This window comes from Grus americana, chromosome 4, assembly GCF_028858705.1.
Source record: "Grus americana isolate bGruAme1 chromosome 4, bGruAme1.mat, whole genome shotgun sequence".
NCBI classification, from domain to species: domain Eukaryota; kingdom Metazoa; phylum Chordata; class Aves; order Gruiformes; family Gruidae; genus Grus; species Grus americana.
The window spans coordinates 75,692,001-75,709,964 of record NC_072855.1 but is presented as its reverse complement, the minus strand read 5'-3'; the positions used below and the strand labels follow the sequence as shown (position 1 = coordinate 75,709,964).

At 44.3% G+C, this 17,964-nt stretch overlaps 1 long non-coding RNA gene across 1 annotated transcript; it reads left to right on the top strand.

Moving 5' to 3' along the window:
* Positions 1-3,358: 3,358 nt before the first annotated feature.
* LOC129206103 (uncharacterized) lies at positions 3,359-16,537 on the top strand. Its single transcript, XR_008576988.1, has 3 exons — positions 3,359-3,408; positions 15,232-15,330; positions 16,256-16,537. It is a non-coding gene; the product is annotated as an uncharacterized LOC129206103 (long non-coding RNA).
* Positions 16,538-17,964: the final 1,427 nt, after the last annotated feature.

Genomic DNA, 17,964 nt, shown 5'->3' with positions numbered 1-17,964 from the left:
CTCAAAACCAGACCCTGCTAAGGCATCTCACGTCTGATGGCCAAGGCGCTGATGGCCAGGGTAGCTCTGTCCTGTACTGCACTACCAAGAATAAACACCGTAGGAGCATAAGTGCCAAAAGAGAAAAAAGAAAAAAAAAAAAAAAATCCCTCCCTTTCATTTTTTTCTTTCCTTGCAAGGCCAAACATGCTGTCTTTGGACAGATTTCAATCCTGCTTTAATTCATTAAAAAAGTGAAACAAAATCACCATTTACATCCTTGACAGCTGGCAGGTTTTATGTGTTCTTACTGCTCCTGCCAAGTCAAAAAAAGTTTTCATTCAGCTCTGTCATGCATCTTTGGAGTGCTGGAAGTGTGAGAGATGTCAAAATGTACTCATAACAATGACATACAGTACCTGAAGGCAGGAACGTATTATGCTAATGTACTGGTGTAAAGGAAGTTACAATTCTCCTTTTCGCTTAAAAAAAAAAACACAACCCACGACAACATCAGAAAACATACCAGTCCCGAAAGAGGGAGCATTTTGCTTTCTACAAAGCCATCTGACATGTTCCAAGAGCTTTCTGTTCACCAGATTGCATTCCAGCATACACTAGGGGGGAAAAAAAAAAAAAAAAAGAAAAAAAAAGAAAAAGGCAAAGATCTGGTGTTTTATTATCATTTCTTGATGCTTACTGCTTCTGTGAGAATAGAATGGTCGTGGAGCTCAGGTGGTGGGAAGGGCCACCAAGGTGCTACGGGCAGGCCCTGCCGCTGCTGCAGACCCAGCAGCGAGATGGAGAAAGGCAGCCTTCCTCGCCCGCAGGGCGGCAGCGCCCCGGGCAGCGATAGTTCGCACTCCTACGCGATTAGATTCGCGATACGCCGCACAACCGGGCGCCGAATGGAAACACGGCGATTGTTTATCAGTGCTTTGCAGCTGCTGCAGGAGAAATAAGGAACAGAAATTGTCTCCAGCTTACATTTTCCGCAGGTCTCCCATGGCACTGGCAAGACAATAACGGAAGGACCTCCCCCCTTCCAAATAAAAAGCAAGCACTCATGTAGCAGAGCCGAGGCACCCCCCCCCCAAACATTTTATGCCACAACGCACGTAGACCACAGCCTAGCTCACGTTGCACGGAATCTGTAACTTGCAGGCATACGACCCAATCCCATGCATCCAAGCTGTATACAGTCAATGCGTTTCTTTGCTGGGAAGGGGTTTGAACTCGGTGGCATTAGGTGAAGTTATCTAGATTACAGTTCAACAAAATCTTAGTTGCCACTTTAATTCTGATTGGGACAGAGATTTATTAGAAAGTGGACCTGCTGAGATGGCATTTCCCTGTCTTGCTGCCCACCCCAAGGAAAGGCAGACAGAAGTTAAATCCACCTAAGCACAAGTGTAAGAGACGAAACTTTTCACTTCCACCCTGCACAGCTGTTTACATTAGAGAGAAACACTTCTGGAGGGGGAAAAAAAAAAAATAAAGAGAAGAACCCCGTGATCTAATTACAACCCATGACCACACCATTGCCATCATTTCCAGAGGCATTTGGGAGGGAGCTGTTGCAGCTTTCAGAACTGACGCCTCACTCAGGAAGGACAGATGCCAGATCATTATTCTTGGCGTTAAGATAGAAAACAGCTTATGGGCATAAGGTGCTATTTACTGCCTACAGTGCATTTCAAAGAACAGCTATCATGTCAATCATACGCTCTTTGTATTACTTGACTAGGTCATTTTAATTTTGCTGTGGTTAGTTATTTTAAAATCAGTGTTATTCTATGATCAGCTACCCCTTATCTATGGTGGTAAGAATAGCTTGGGGTTGCATCTTAAAGACCACAAATATGACTAGTCTTGGCTCTGAAACTTTGAGACCCATAGGCACAGTCTTTTCTTACAAAATGCAATCATTATGGCATGCATATAGCCCTAAGCTATTTCACTTATTAAGCCAACAACTGCTTAAAATGGCAAGCTGCTCTTGGAAAAAGCAACTTGCTGCTTTTTGCCTGTACAGGATCCCTTTTGATACACATAAATTTTTAGAAAATCGAAGCCTAGGGCAATTGTCTACCTCTGAGATACAGTTACAACAGGATAATAAGTAGACTCTCAGTTACACTTCTGTGCTCATCTTTACACACAGTATTGTGGATGCAACAGATGATTTGTTATCTGCAAGAGTTCCTTTTAAAAAAAACCCCCCACACCAGTGGAAACGTGGCTTTGTGTGCGTATCTGGTGTGAGGGAGATGAAGAAAAACACTAGCCTGAAGGAGCAGGAATAGTGCGGTGTCTTTTTACCAGAACCGGTTCTGGGAAGTCGGAAAATCCAGATGCATAAGATGTAGGCACGTCAAACCGCACCATCTGTTGGTCACTGCTTTTTAGGAATGGGTACGGTGCCCCAGCGCTCAGTTCACATCGCTCCTTGTAAAGTCCTCACACAAATGCCTGTGACCATCTTGGGAAAACGAGGGGATGAAAAGAAGCAGCAAAAGGGATGGACTAAGCTGGAAAAGCAGGGCTTGCTGAAATTTATTCCTCCTTTTCCTTCCATTGCACTTGTGAAAGTTGTGTGTAGCAATAGAATATCCTGGCTACGAATACAAAACTCCTCACTGAAAGGAAATCTGAAGTATCACTGTGAATCACTCACACTAAAGTTAGACCTATGCCAAGCCAGGGCTCTCCAAAGACCTTACGACCACGCTGTTGTGACTGAGCAGACGCTATGAACTCTTTGAGTAAGGAGTCCAGAGAGTTGCTCCTGAAAGTGTATTTTCAAAGAAGGAAAAACAGAGGCGGAAAAACAGGGTGGCACTGTGTCATGATGTTGTTCCAGGATGTTGGCTTTGGGACTCTGATCCAAGACAGTGGTAGGCAACATCCCCATTTCTTTTTGTATATTAAAAAAAATTCCCAAACAAATAATCTTTTGACCCATAATATATATTCCAATCTCTTACAAGGAAGTGAGTCTTGAAGTAAAATATTTCTTCATATTTCTTTTGATTTCCTTTAGATTCAGTGACAGGGTGCAGATTTCTGTAGCCCCATCAGGTTATGATCGTGAAGTCCAATATGGTCCATACAAACGAACACCCAAAGAGCCTTCATGTAGAGACAACGCTCTGAACGCTGATCTACCAACACGAGGTCCACACATCGCCTCGCCAGCGGCTCTGACTGTAACGACACGTCATTTCTGAGACACGGCGCTGATAACAGTCATGCCGTCAAGGGTTTTCGGTCCCCCTTCCTCAGCAGGTTGCACGCACGTCACGCCGAAGGCTGGCTGTCCTCCTCGCGGGCAGGAGTGCCTTTCACCAGCTCTGATGTGGGGTTGGACACGTGCAAGGTGCTGGCAGCGGTGGGGGCTCTGGAAGAGATACAAGGCGCTTTCTGAAAGTAAGATCACTTTTATTACTGAGATGATGTGAAACTGTTTATTTTATTAGGTACCTTTTCAAATCATTTAATTACCGTATTAGTTGTTTTCATAGCTTATATTCTAAGGGCGCAATTGTGTGACTGAATGGAAGATTGCCTCCTGCCAATTTCATTGTACAAACAGCCTGGAGCTCTCCCTGCCTTAAATATATATCCAGAAGTGGGCTGAACGTGTGTGGGAAGTGGAGAGAGACTTTGGAAACAAAAGGAGCTCTTACCCAAGTTCTCCTTTTAAGACTTTTTGTTCACACATTGGCATTTTCTAAAATAGCTAATGATCCTTTGAAGACAGGGGGAAAAAAAAAAAGAAAAAAAGTAGTTCTGTACTTTGCTCAATGCTTTTCAAATGATTTCACAGTTGTTTACAATCAGTAAAATTTTGCTCTGGCCATATCAAGGTAAATATCAAAAATCACAAAATTCTGTGATTGCACATCTGGGAAAGATATGCTTTTCCACATGAAATATAATGCAGCCTTGGAATATTGGGACTGCCAAAAAGCATATCTCCACACCATATAAATGGTGCAGTTGCAAAAATTATTAACCTATGGACCTTAAAGCCAGCAGGGCTGTAGATAAATGATACAGGGATATAAAGACATTGGTAAAATGAATTGTTATCAAGCATGATTTTTGTTTTCATTTTTTGCTGTTCCAAAGTTATCCTCCCTTTGGATCGGGGAGTTAAAAATGTAATGGCATAAGAATTCCAAAATATTTCTAGAAAGGAGAAAAGCAGCCTTTAGAAGATGCAATCCACTATAGAACACCTTTATAGGTCAAAATTGCATTCTTTGTTTTCTTGTTTCCAAAGAAGAAATCACATTGTTTCATCAGAGTAAGTCTTTTGGTCACAATACAATTGCATTTTTCAGAACTGCATTTTCAGGGTGCAATATTCTTCTCACAAGAGGTTTAGTCCAGCCTCTCCCTTTCTCCTCATCTGCTGGTATATCACACTGGCAGGAAAAGCATCTCCAGTGTGCTGGAAAAACCTGTGACCACCACGTCCTCCAGGCCCTATTCAGAAATCCCCGGAGGGTGTCAGACCGGTGAGTTCCAGCTCCGTATTCCCAGCCAGATGTTCCACACGGGGACATGGGGTGTCACCACAGCAGCTGGTGACCATAAAGCACCTGCATGGAAGCTGCTGTGCCTTTCCCAGCGACCGCAGCTGCAGGAGCATTGCTGTTTGCTGAGGTACTGAGCTGTTCCTCATCCAGCTGTGCTCCACTGGACACTTCTTCATGAAATGAAGGAGGACAGCTGATAGCACGGTGACACTAACGTTGGCCAGATGACAACTGAAAGTTGTCTCTACACACACCCTTGATTGGACTCGGTGTCCTTCCTTTGACCCTCAGCTCCTTCCTCTGACTTTGAGTAATGAGTGTAAGCACTCCCAGCTATTTCAATACAGCTTTTTCCTATTTTTCTTCCAGCAGAGAGGATATTCCTCCTTCATTGCTCGTACTCATATTTGTCTATTTTTTTAAAGAAGCGAGCACATCTTGTGGGTGGTTGGTGAGATTGAGCTCATCCATTGGGAAAGGTTCATGAAATACTGGGTACTGCTCAGGTAGCTTGTGATAGCAACCTCCTCACGGTTCATTGGAAGGTTTTCCTTCCAATATCTGGATAAAACACACCTGCTGAAAAGCCTGATCCTATACTAGCACCGCCTGTAATCTGTTCTAACACGTCTAGAAGGACACGTTCTCAGGGCTCATCTTCTTGTATGGTACAAAAGAAAAGGAAGATAAAACCTTACTGAGCACTGAATTTCCCAGGAGAATATGGCTGAGCTCATCTGCAACTAAGCCACGGTCGGTCGTTTACCTCTGTTTGCCTCAGATTAACCCTTCCCACTCCATCTGTGAGGACTATACTTCACACAGTTGTTTAGATGGCCAGATCAAATATAGCCCAATTTCAGAACATGGGATGCTTATTATTCCAGGATGATTTCTTAAGTACATCACTAGCGTGTTTTCACGTTCGATTAGGTGTACCGGAATGGTTGGTGGGCACCTGACGTTGGTGCTGAGATGGCTCCTGTGCTCGGCTGAAGGGAGGCACGTGGGCAAGGGGAGCAGTCCATCAAAGGGCCAGAACAGGTCTCCATCTGCCCAAGCCAAAAGGGCTCGGGAGCACTGCTGAGAGAAAAGCTTTTAGTAGTTACAATAATCAATTGTATACTCTTTGCGATTTAATTTTTTGCTCTTGTGCTTTCCTGGGGCTCCCGCCGCCAGCAGTGGAGAGGTGAAGCACGGCTGCAGCAGACAGTTGCGGGGGGGGGGTGTGCTACCAAGTGCCACACGCTATTACACAGCAGCGACGTGCTCCCGCGTGCGTCTGCGCGGGAAAAGTCTGAAACGCAAAGCCAGGCGCCGCTGTGATAGACCAAGAAAACTTCCCTACATAACCGGGGGGGGCAGAGAGAAAAGCAAATGTTTCTCCCTGAATGGGGTATTATACAGCGTGTTTCTCTCTGAACAACAAAAACGATCGCGAGGAAAAGTGGAGGGATTAAAACCACACAATGCTGACGGTTCTAAACCGAGCGTAAAGGGGTTTGTCTATGTGGGGCCAAAGTTACACACTACTGTGTACGATCAGACCAACAGGCAGCGTGTCAGATAAAATTGCTTTGTGAGAAACAGCATCTAATTACGGTTTTAAAATGATGATGGTTCATTACATAACCATTTTTTCATGACCTCCCCACCCTAAAGACTGCTGCCTCTAAAAACCTAAGGCTCAGAATGGGAATGTCAGTGGTGGCTAAAAGGGAAGGATTTTTCTCTTCCTCAGTTTCCCACCATGGAAAATGTCTATTAATGAGTACAAAGAGCACGGCAACAGCTTGCAAAAGTGCAAAGTCAAGCTTACCTGCGGCCCACCTCTGCAGCAATCTTGTTTACCCATCAACACCTCAGGAACAATTTCTTCTTCATTCACATTCCTCAACAGCAGCCTTTATTATATGGTGTACCACATCCTAACGTTAATTAGCACTTCACTGGCAGGCTAAGTATCATTTTTCAAAAGGACTGCAATTAACGAAATAAAACAAATCCCTTTTTAGTTCAGACACCATCGCTTCATCCCCTCTCTTCAAAGCGATGGTGTCAAATTGTTGCTTTCCTCTCGCAGCTTGCTGTAAACCAGCAACAATGGAAATATTTTCCAATGCACGACGGTTTTCACTTGCCTACCACCTTTCACCTGAGTATTTTAAAACACTTGGCAAAAGCAAAGGGTGGGGAAGGATATTGATTTTTCTTTGGGTTTTTGGGTTGTTTTTTTTCAGTTTATATGGGGAGTAGCAGGCAAAGAGGTGGTAAGTAACTTGCCTTGGGTTACAGAATGACTCATCAGCAGAGTCAATAATAAAGCCCACTTTTCTGGACGCTCCGATTATTCTCTTCACGAGATAATCCAATAAATGCAATGATTTCACTTCAATTCGAAATTTGGTAATGTGTCTTTCTTGGAAAAAAAGTGTTCTGTTTGTTTTGGGGAGACATCCTGGTTTATTCCTTGTGTCGATATACTAACTCGCCAGCGCCATCCAGCCTTTCAGACCGATGCCAATGACGGTCTGAATGCAGAGCTGGTGAATGAGCCTCACACAGACATCAGCTCAAACGGTGTCTCGCAAACTCACAAATGCGAAACTGTAATGCTACGGCAGTATTCGTCTGCAACAGCTGGGAAACCATGACAGACTTGCTGGTGCTTCTTGATTTTGCTGGGTGGGCTTTTCAGTTGATTGTTATACTCAGAGGTGGGAGAGAAGGCAAGCTTAGAAAAATACAGTATTGCCTCTGGAAATTTTTCTTCTGGGCAAAATTGTTTATCTCCCAAAAGAGAAAAAAGGAAAAAAGAAAAAGGAAAAAAGAAAAAAGGAAAAAGAAAGAAGAAAAAAAGCCCCTTCTTCCTGGGGGGCCTAGCAAAGCAGTGCCTTCAAGGTCTCGTCCTCACAAGCCAGTTAAAGGCCTTAGAAGAGGCTTCCAAAATCACCCTAAATAACCTCAGAAAGGAAAAGCGAATTTGTTACACTCAGTTCAGCCCAATTTTGGGTGAAACGTGACAAAGCCACGTGGCCGGCGGCGCTGCGGAGCCCACCCGGTGGTGGCAGTGCCTTTGCAACGCTTCCCGATGCCGGCAATATCTGTGCTTTGTAATGAACTTTCAGGGCCTCCACGTGGAAAAGGGGCCGTTGACAAGTACCGTCCCCTCCCCATGAAATGCGTCCGCGCTGCGAGAAACTACGAGTCGTAGTGTCCTTCCAGCACCTGGGAAGAAGGGTGATGTTACAGCTCTCTTGAAGGTGACGCTGGTCTCTTGGGCAAACCTCGTGCTGCCCACCTTGGAGCTTGCCCTGACTTTTTGGGACTGAGAATTGTATGGCACAGCTGGGATTTAATCGACCCTGTCACACAAATCTCTCAGCTGCGTTTCTAGACCCCCCCAAAAAAAAAGAAAAAAAAAAAAAATTAAAAGAGGTCTGGGAGAGCCGTCACAAAGGGACTAAGAGCTACACTGGAGGTATGTCCCCTGCAGGCATTATTCCTCTGAATAGGCCAGAGTTTAGGGCAGGTCAAAAGAAAGCTGCTGATCTGGAAATAATGGTGCACGCCGGAAAGACCCCGCCGCCGTGCCCGGCCCCCCCAGCTGCGCGCCCCCTCCAGCCAGCACCACAAAAGGAAACACAAACAAAGATTAACTGCAAAATTATTATTACAGCTCCCTGGAAGTATTATTATCCTTATTATTTTGATTACTATTATTGTGCTCAGGTCATTAAGGACTGCAGTTTTGCGTCAGAGAGGTGAAGCAGTGGTTTTGGGGATGCTCTTGGGAAGGGCAGGTCCATGCTGCCTCAAACCGCTCTCTGTTGTGCTGTTTTCCAACCAGCCTTGCCGTAACGTAACCTCTGACACCGCATTCTGACAAGGGCTGTGTGCTGCTTTTGGCTGCGAGAGAGTTAATTTTCTTCCTAGTAGCTGGTTACGGGGCTGTGGTTTGGATTTGTGCTGAAAACAGTGTTGATGACACAGGGATGTTTTCGTTACTGCTGAGCAGTGCTTACACAGAGCCAAGGCCTTTTCTGTTCTCACCCCGGGGGTGCACGAGGAGCTGGGACAGCCGGGACAGCCATAATCATGGTTGGACACAGCTGGGACAGCCACAATCATGGTTGTTTTCCCTATGGATAAAAATAAACGTTAACAAGTCATTTTGCTCCTGTTGGCATCTTAAAGCCATTGGAAAAGTGCCTGAAGAGTCTGTTCATAAGCTGCATCACCTATAAAACTAATATGTCTCTTTCAAATGCAAAATCCTCATTGTCAATGCGAGCATTTTAACACGTGCTGCCTCCTCAGATCCTGGGGGAGTTTGCCAGGAGGGCTACAAACGCCAAGATTTTTGCTAGAAAAGCCACATGTAGCGACCACAGGTGCACCAGCTTGGGGCATTCGCTGCTTTTCTATACACCTTCAACCTGCCAAGGAAAAACCAGGCTTTAACCCTCCCGAGACGATTCCTCCAGACTGAACGCGAGGGTACGGAGCAGGGCAGGCACGGCCACAGTGAAAGATCCGCATTTCCCTGGTAAATACGCTTCCCGCAGTACTGCTCGCCTTTTGAATGTATTTGAAAAAACACGCGCTAGAACGGCGTGTCCCTGTTTGCTTTTCGCGCTGACAATTGCCAGAGCTCAGGTTACAAGAACATCAAGTCTCCTCTACGCACGCCAAAGAGTAAAAATGTGCCGCTTCCAAGTGAACGTGAACTTTCCAAATAACCTCCTGCTATTCCTAGCCTGCGCCGTGTTTCCCCCGGCGTGATATTCTCCCCTCCACGAGAGGCTGGATTCTCTCGATGGGTGAAGGAGGGGGATGATGCACGTATTCAGGTAACCCTCTGCATCACTGGGGGTGCAATGCACTGAGTCCGTGGGGCTCAGGGGGTAGGATACATCGGGTTTTTTGGTGGCAAACCTGGCTAAAGCTGTTCCCGGCAACTACTGGATTTCTTGTTGCCTTTCAAAGTAACCTAAGGCACGTCGGCCGCAAGAAGAAGAAAAAAAGCCTAGCCTTATTTCTGTCTTCGATGTATGTTTTACTTACCATTACATTGGGAAAGATACCGATTCGCTTATGTCAAATTAACTCTTGTTGAACATTAATATTAAGCAAGCCCAGTAATTCCTATCAAATGTAATATGTTAATAAGGACACAATTATATATACTCGCGGTCTATAGCAGTTCAAGTTAATTAGAGCACAAGCCTTAACAGCTGGTGACACTCGGTGCACTACAGCCGTCTCACTAAATCCAATGCTCCTCTGAAACACCTCGTGTAATTTAAAGTCGTGGAGCCACGCCACAGCCAGCAGATGAAACAAGAATGTAAAAGATGATCCTACAACAGTTACATTTTTCAGAACATTTCCACCCCTTGACATTAACTGTAATTTCTTTGATTACTACAGCTCAGATAGTTCTCTCCCCACCTCAGTTTTTGGGGGTTTTTTTGTTATTTTGGTTTTTTTTTTCCCCCTTTATGCTGCTGAGAGAGCTTTACTCACTGTCACTGTTTCCTTTATACCACCAATTAGTCACAGCCCCTGGTTGTGTGGGGTTTTCATGTGAGTGTGAGAAAGCAGGCATGAAGAAACCTAGGAAAATATGAATGTAAAACCACAAAAAAATGGCAGGCATCGCCAAGGCCAGGTGCAGGCTCTGAAACTGTATGTAACTTAGTTCCAAGTCATCTTTACATAAACTTGTGGTTAATATTGTCACTGTTGTGTTGTCAGGCTAATTATGCTCTGAACTCTGGGCTTTTTTTTTTTTTAAGGTACATCCTAGGAGATTCAAGTTCCACCTACCAAAGATATTCAGAAGCAACCGTCTAGCTGTGAAATTTCATCGGGAAACAGATAGAATACGCATATGTTAAATCAGGTCTTAAGTTCTTTAAGCAGAATGAAAGGAACTGCATAATTCACTGTGGTTATTGGTGCGCAGTCACCCTCACTGCATCCTCATTAAGCCGCAGAAAAAGCAGACAATTTTCAGGTTTTACCCTTTCCTTCTCCCTTCCTGTGATGCTTTTTCTCATCGGAGCTCGCTGCCCACCCCCCTCCTCCGGCTGCCCTTCCTCACAGGGTGCACGCTGTTTCCTACCAGCCCTTTTCTCCGCCATCCCTAGTGCCCCCATCACGCGGGGACATCCTGCCCCGAGCCACCGGCACGACGCCGCGCCAGCCGCGGCTGCCTGCCCTGCTAGCTCAGCTCTGGGACAGGCCTCGGTGCCCTTTTTGAACTTGGGGAGGGGGGATTCGTGCCCAGCCACCCGGAGCAGTTGCCAGCAGCGATCCGCAGCCCTTTCGTGCCCTCCCCCTCCGTTTCTGCTCCAGCTGCTGGACCCGTTCCCCCCCGCCCCGTGTCCCCCCGCCCGGGCATGCAGGGCCACAGCTGTTTGATCAGGTCACGGTCCGGGCTGCCCCTGCAGAGCCGGGTAACTAGCACGATAAGCTGCTGCCGGAGAGATCAGGCTTTTTCCTCTGCGTTTCTTTTCCTCCGATGGGGACCTCTCCCCTGTTCGTCCGAGGGCACAGTGGCCATCGAGGGTGCATGGTGGCTGCTGGATGGCTGGCGAGGCACACGCCAGCTAAAATCAATGTATCGTGTGCTCCTTTGCTGTTTTTGTCGTGTCCCCCCCGCCGTTTACCCTTGCGGGCGTACGGCAGGAAGAGCAGGCGAGCAACGCTGCGGAGTGCCGGTCACTCTCCTGCTCCTTCAATCACATAGTGAATTATAAAAGCAGACCGCTTTGATTTAGCGTGCGGTACCAGAAGACTTTTGGATGATCACTGCTGTATGACCTCATGCAGACAAGCCACCTGTTAGCGGGCTGTAGCAGCCATAAATTGGTCCTGGGGATGCTTGGATAAAGAACTGGTTTCTCTGTTGTCCCAGAGGAGCTGACTTATCTGTATAAAATATCTACTTTGTCTGCAGAAATTGCCATTAAAATATTAGCTTAGTAGTATTTTCCATTAGCAATTCCTGAGCTTTGCGTGCTCCCATGTGCATGCAGATGTAGGTACCTACATGTAGACGCACCGCAGGCTGTTGGAAGAAACGCAAGTGTGTATAACACTGAAACGTAAATGCAACTGTTAAGGTTCAGTGATCATAAAAGGTAGGAAATGTATTCTTATTAAAAAAAGCCCTAACAACCAGCATCAGGAATAGATAGCAAGGAAGTTTTAGAGTCAGTTGTGTACTTGTTTATGATTCCAGTTAAATTCCTTTTTTTTTTTTTTTCTCATGGATTACATAAATTTTGAAATCTCCTAGCTTCTAGAGTTTTGATTTGGATACACCTTTAACAAAGTTAAATACAGATTCTATAGGAGATCAACATTTTTATTTTTCAAGTGCAAAAATGAACTTTGCTGTAGTCTTTTCTACTTTATTTTTAATTCTTTATGGAACATTTTCAGAAAAGAAATATTGATGGTTTAAGTTTTTTATTCCCCCCCCCCCCTTTCTCCCTTTTTCTCTTTTTTGCCATCACCCATAACAGAAAATCTACTAGGCATGTACCAACTCTTTCCTTTTCCTCACTCTCTACTTTCTCTTCATATCTTCAGGTTTGGAAAAGCCATAGGGTGGGGAGAAATGGGATTTTTCAAAAGTTAGCGGGCTGCAGAGCGGCCCAAGGCAAACGCAGAACCCCACTCTGCCCGGGATTTTTCAATTCATAGCGATAAGGAGCAAAGAGAATTGAAGACAAGCAGTAATGATAACGCTGCTGCTGCTGCTAAAGTAATCCCCTTTTGAATATTGCCAGATAAAAATAACTGCAGTGGTTCAGAGTGAAGAATTAAAATCTGGCTTTTGCAAAACAAGTGTGTTTCACGGGAAATGTTAAGCAATCTCGATGATAACGCCGTACGGTGCCTTTACAAAAACACAGGCCAAGAGCCATGCCAGCCAGAAACGGGAACCCAAAACACCCCACAGTTTTCGGAAAGGTCTGGTGCTCTCGGAGCTTATCTGTGCCACGGAAAAAAATGCACCTGACCCTTTTCTACCCACACCAACGACCTGGTGGTTTTTACAACGTGGCAGAATGGGGAAAGGGTGCGTGTACGTGTGACAGCGAGAGAAGGGGAGCGAGAGGAACGGGCTTTCTGCGCTGCTGAGACATCTCCACCTCAGTGTTCAAAATCAGGAGCCTTTTATTGCACTTCACCTCAAACCTAGCAGAAAAGCTCTTCCTCAGACACGGGTCTTGTGCCAGTTTCGAGATAGATATTCCATTTTGTGTTGGTTTTGGATGTGAAGCCAATATTGGCCTAATCATGGAAACCGAGTTGCAGCTTTAAATTTGGAGAGGTAACCAGTTCTCCTGAATGCTTTTAAACACTTTCAGCCCTTTGGCTGAAAAACGCTCACGCCTGTTTTACCATTAGTCACTTGCAGTAAAACCGCTGGCTCCAAAGGACCAGCCAAACCCTACTGGATACACAGCTTCTTCTTGAACATCCTTTGCATTACCTCAAGTATCTAAAGAAAAGGTACTTACACAGATGAGTCAGGTGCCAAGTGGCATTTTCTTTCATTCCAAACAAAGGTGCGAGGTTTACACACGTAAACCGCATAGCTCGCTCTGCCATACTTTTCCCAGTGCGTTTTCAGGCAAAATAACGCGCCGGATGCCAAGACTACAAGTTGTTCAACAGCAAATCCAGCTATCACTAACGCAGGTATCCATCCTCCAGTGGAAATGGTCTCCATCAACAGCAGTCAGTCGTGGCTTTCAATATAATTCAGTGGCAGGTAATACAAAGCAGTACTTTCACAACTGGAGCGTGGATAAAAAACGACAGAGTCCAGGAACATGACAAGTTACAGGCCTGCAGGGTGAAGTTCTGACTGGCTTTAACTGGAAAGCTTGTTTTCTCTCGACCGCACATGTTTGCCAACTTCAAATGGCACTTACTATTTTTGGTAAAGTTGTTGCAAGCCCTCACACATGCTTCATCCAGCACCAGTTCAACAGTATATGATAATCATTTGGTATTAAATGCTGGCAACGGAGCCAGAAGGTTTCCTTCATGCATCCTCCTATCACTGCCAAGGCAATCAAATTAATTCTGTTAACGGCCTGCCAAGTCAACTAGACCACTGAACTGTCCCGTCTTAAAAATGAAATCGAGACATTCATATCAAACCGTGCCGTTTCCCCACTGAGTGTGATGGCTGGAGCCCTGCCAGCGGGAACGACTGCTATCATCATACGATGCCATGCGATGGCTCTAATGAGCTGACATTTCCTGTTGCTAAATTGCCACGTCTGAAAGCCAAACCAAATAGCGTTCAACCTCTTTAGAAACCAGACGATGGTTTCTGACTTTTCCTTCTGCCTTCTGTTTCCTCGCTTTCGACGTTTCTCCATCCAAACCTGCCTAGATAAAGAGGTCTGAAGTAAAAAAACTGCTCCTGCACCATATGGACTATATCAATATAAAATGAAGCTGGCTCATGTTGCTTCCCCAGCCTTCGTAGTCTGCTCTGCAAACTGAACCATCCCCCTGTTAATCGAAAGGGGGGGCTGCCGTGAGCAAGCACAGGTTGCCCACACTGGCGTGGCAATACGGTTTTGCCCTGGGTCCATATGGTTTCCTTCCATACATTTCGCTCTCCGCTGGCTGCTTCTTTCAGCAACAACCAGCAACAGTGGCAGAAGGGAGATTTCAAATACCTTTTCTAGGATCTCCAAGGAATCAGTGCAGAGCGTTCAGGCTGCTGTCACTATTACATCTTTTGAGTCTCTCATTAGCACCATTCGTCACAGTGAAATGTTAACGCTTCTCTTCGGAATAATTGCCTGAAGTTTTTCATCCTAAATTTTTCGCCTTAATTTTTTCACCTAAAGGAATACTCTTTGAGGAGGTCAAATCACCACTGCGTGTTGAAACCACTGCTGTCTTAAGTCCAGCAGCGCTCACTGATGTAGACACTTCTTCTGAAGCAGGGGCACAAAAGGTAAACCCAAGGAATATTAATGGGAAGAAAAATTACAGGCTCGGGCCTCCCATGGCAATAGAGCTAAAAAAATAGCCAGTCATCCTCCGTGATTCTTAACGCACACTCCTCAGCAGAGGTAATGAGCTATCGGACAAATCGAGTTGAACAAGCAAGAAAGAGAAGTTTTGCTAGAAAGAGGATGGAAAATGGGCGGAGTGGCAGAAAGATTTTTTTATTCACCCATATAGAGAAGGCCACTAGGTACGAGGCAGTGCAATTTTTCTACATTGTTATTCGCTGGGCTAGGCTAGAGTTGGAGAGGGGAGTTTATCTACCTGCACCAGGCTGCTCTATTATTAAGGCTACGAACTAAATAGGGGCCTGTTTAGCTGGCAGCATAGTTTTCTTCATAGCCTGTACTTTTGCTCTCCAAATGGTATATGAATTTCGTATACCTCAAGCTGTACTTGCAGACTTTTCCCTAATCCACTGCACTGGTAGTCTTGGCTATCCTCCATCAACTTAACTATTAAGTCTCAGAAGTCTGTTATAGATTTTATGGACTTGGGGGAAGCTCACTTTGCTAGCGTGCAGGATGCTGGCAAGGGGCTGACACTCATCTGTTCGGTTTGGTTTGCTCCCTTCTGTAGCGACACATTTCATACTAGCGGCACTAATAAATAACTAAAGATTATTCCATCTATTTCTTTGGATTAGGTTGAATTCAAGGAATGAAAACTACCTACTACGGGGAAGTGTCTCCTCTGGCAGCAATGTGCCTTACACAGCAGTGACACCAAAAAATTGACAGTACTGGTAAGAACTCGGGTGTGTCTTTACAATTTCCAATTGTCTATGCCATGAACTGAAGTAAGTCTCCTCTTTAGGGATGCATTAGGTGACAAGAAAAGACCATCAAAAACATCAACACTAGGAATGAGAACTCTAAAGAGTTTGGTAATTTAAGAGGTTTTCAACAGAAGTCTTTTTCCCAGAAGAAAAAAAAAAAGATGGCAATGCCCCAAGATATCTCAAATAGACTTTGACCTAAGAGATGTCCCATAAGATAACCTGTTGCTTCCCTGACCAGTCTGGGACACACAAGTCAGTGCATTGTGGTCAATTTAATCACTACGTACAGCACGTATGCCTTAGAATTTTGAAGGCATCCACTTCATCCCTTTCCACATTAATAGGGCAAAGATTTCCAAGGAGGCTTAAAGCATAGAGAACATTAATGAAGAAAATAGGTACTGACATACCTATATAGAACTATACATTGTGTCAGACAATCAGAAGTTCAATAATATTAATATACAATCATTGCTCCTTCAGACTTTTTTTGTTTTTTGCTACACAAAGCTCTTCAAAAAAACCCCAGCATATATATAATAGTGTGCCAGGTACACAATGCAAATAAGATTCGGGTAAATTATGTCATGTTGAAGAAGAACTGCCCCAAATCTCCACAGGGAACTAAAAATGAGTTCAAGGTGAGTGTGCTCACCTTAGCCATTCCTGAGAGAAGGTTTGGATCCTGTCAGAATAAATGTGTTTGTGAAATTCCCAACACTCTGATTTTTAAGCGTCTGGAAATATAGCAAGGATACAGCATTACATATGGTGTTAACTTGATGGTTAGCATTTCTGCCTCAAAATCCAAGCAGGAAAGGGCTTCAACCTTATGTGAAAAATTAGTAAGTACTAATTGAACCTGTCAAATTATTTTGTTCACGTTTAGTTCGAGCTGCAGATGAAAGCTGGCTGGAGTGCCACTGTGGGCGCTTGAACGGAGCCATCGGGAAGCGGCATGGGCCGCGGGTGGTACTCGGCATTCTGAAAAATGCAGTCACTCTCTTCGATGCCAATATTTGAGCTCAGATCCTACAAGTAGGTACCCAAATGAAAATTACCGAAGAATATTAGATTCATAAGTCTGAGATACACAAAGAAGCAAACAAAACCTGCAAACCTCCCCCCCATACCAAGAACAAATCTCATCCCAGTCCGGAGCAAGGTGGACTTTTCCATACATGAGCTTTTTCTGGAGTTCTTAAAGCACACATACAGAAGTGATTTCCAATTTAAAGACCTTCTTAGGAGTGTGTATGTGTGTCTCATTTTCTACCTACTTAGTAGATCATAAAATCTTGTCATTCCAGTTTAGAATGAAACTATCGCATTCCCGTCGCAGCAAAAGTTCAAGTTTTTGTTCTATATGAGATGCCAGTATTAGAAATTTTCTGTCTTTGAAGAGACTGTGCTGTTTAATTTCTAACAATATCTGTCATACATAGTGCGAGACACCAAAACAATTGGTTTCTGTCGTGATAAGTGGCAAAGGACATTCAGCAAATAGCTTCAGTGTAGAAATTAGTTTTGGTCTAAGGGCAATATCACTTAAAATCTAAAAGGGGATATTTAAAATATAGCAGGAATTCTTTGCAATTATTATGTTAATACAGACAACATGTTTTCCAGCAAGTGTGTTGTGATATACATTACATTCTGTTGACAATTTGTTTGTTTCCTGATGTAACAGCTGGGGTCATATAAATTGCGTGTAATTACGAGAGGCGATCCTTCAAATTACTGTTTCTTGGAGAAGTCACAGAGAAGAAAATGGGATCTTGTGTTAAATAAATGCCCACAGGATCAGCTCTGCTCTCTTCCGACCAAGAGGAAAATGCAGGAGGAAAAATCCAAGTGACTTTCCATTCCTATATGCATGAGATTTGCTTTTCTTAACAGGCAGACGTAGGCAGACTGACCTGTTGCTGGAAGGGTGAGCACATTGAAAAGAACAAGGAAGGTTACATCCTGAGATGACGATGTACGTTAATTGATTAAGAGAATGTTATGTCATTTCTGAATGGGCTTAGTGTCAAACTCATGCTTCCCTCAAACTCTGGCAGCATTAATAGCATGCTGTTGATAAAATAACTCAAGGTCTCGCTAACTTTGACAGCTCTGCAAGGGTATTTTGGAAGGATTTAGTGGTTTTGAATAGCTTATTTCACTAACCCATAAAGAAACACTTTCCTTCAACACAAGCGTGAGTGGTTATTTTCTATACTTAATAAGGCCAAGGTAAAGAAAACCCAACTGCATATTTTTAAATATTTTATCTTTACACAAGCCTGGGTTATGCAGAGCACAGAGCCATACACATACTTTCACAGAGAAGGTAATAATATCTGACAAAATCTCAGGAACTGCCTAACTTGCATGTCAAATTTTTCAAGCAGGAGTACAAAATTAGAAAGAAATAGTCACAACCAGAGGTGTTATTAAGAATAGGAACCTCTCCATCCGATAAGAAGCTACATCTTCTGCTCACCTCTAGGGATAGAGAAGCAACGGGAGGTCAACAACTTCTGTGCATTTCCTACAGCACTGCAGTATAATATTAAACAACCGTTTTTTCTTTGAAGTGTGTGTGGAAGATCC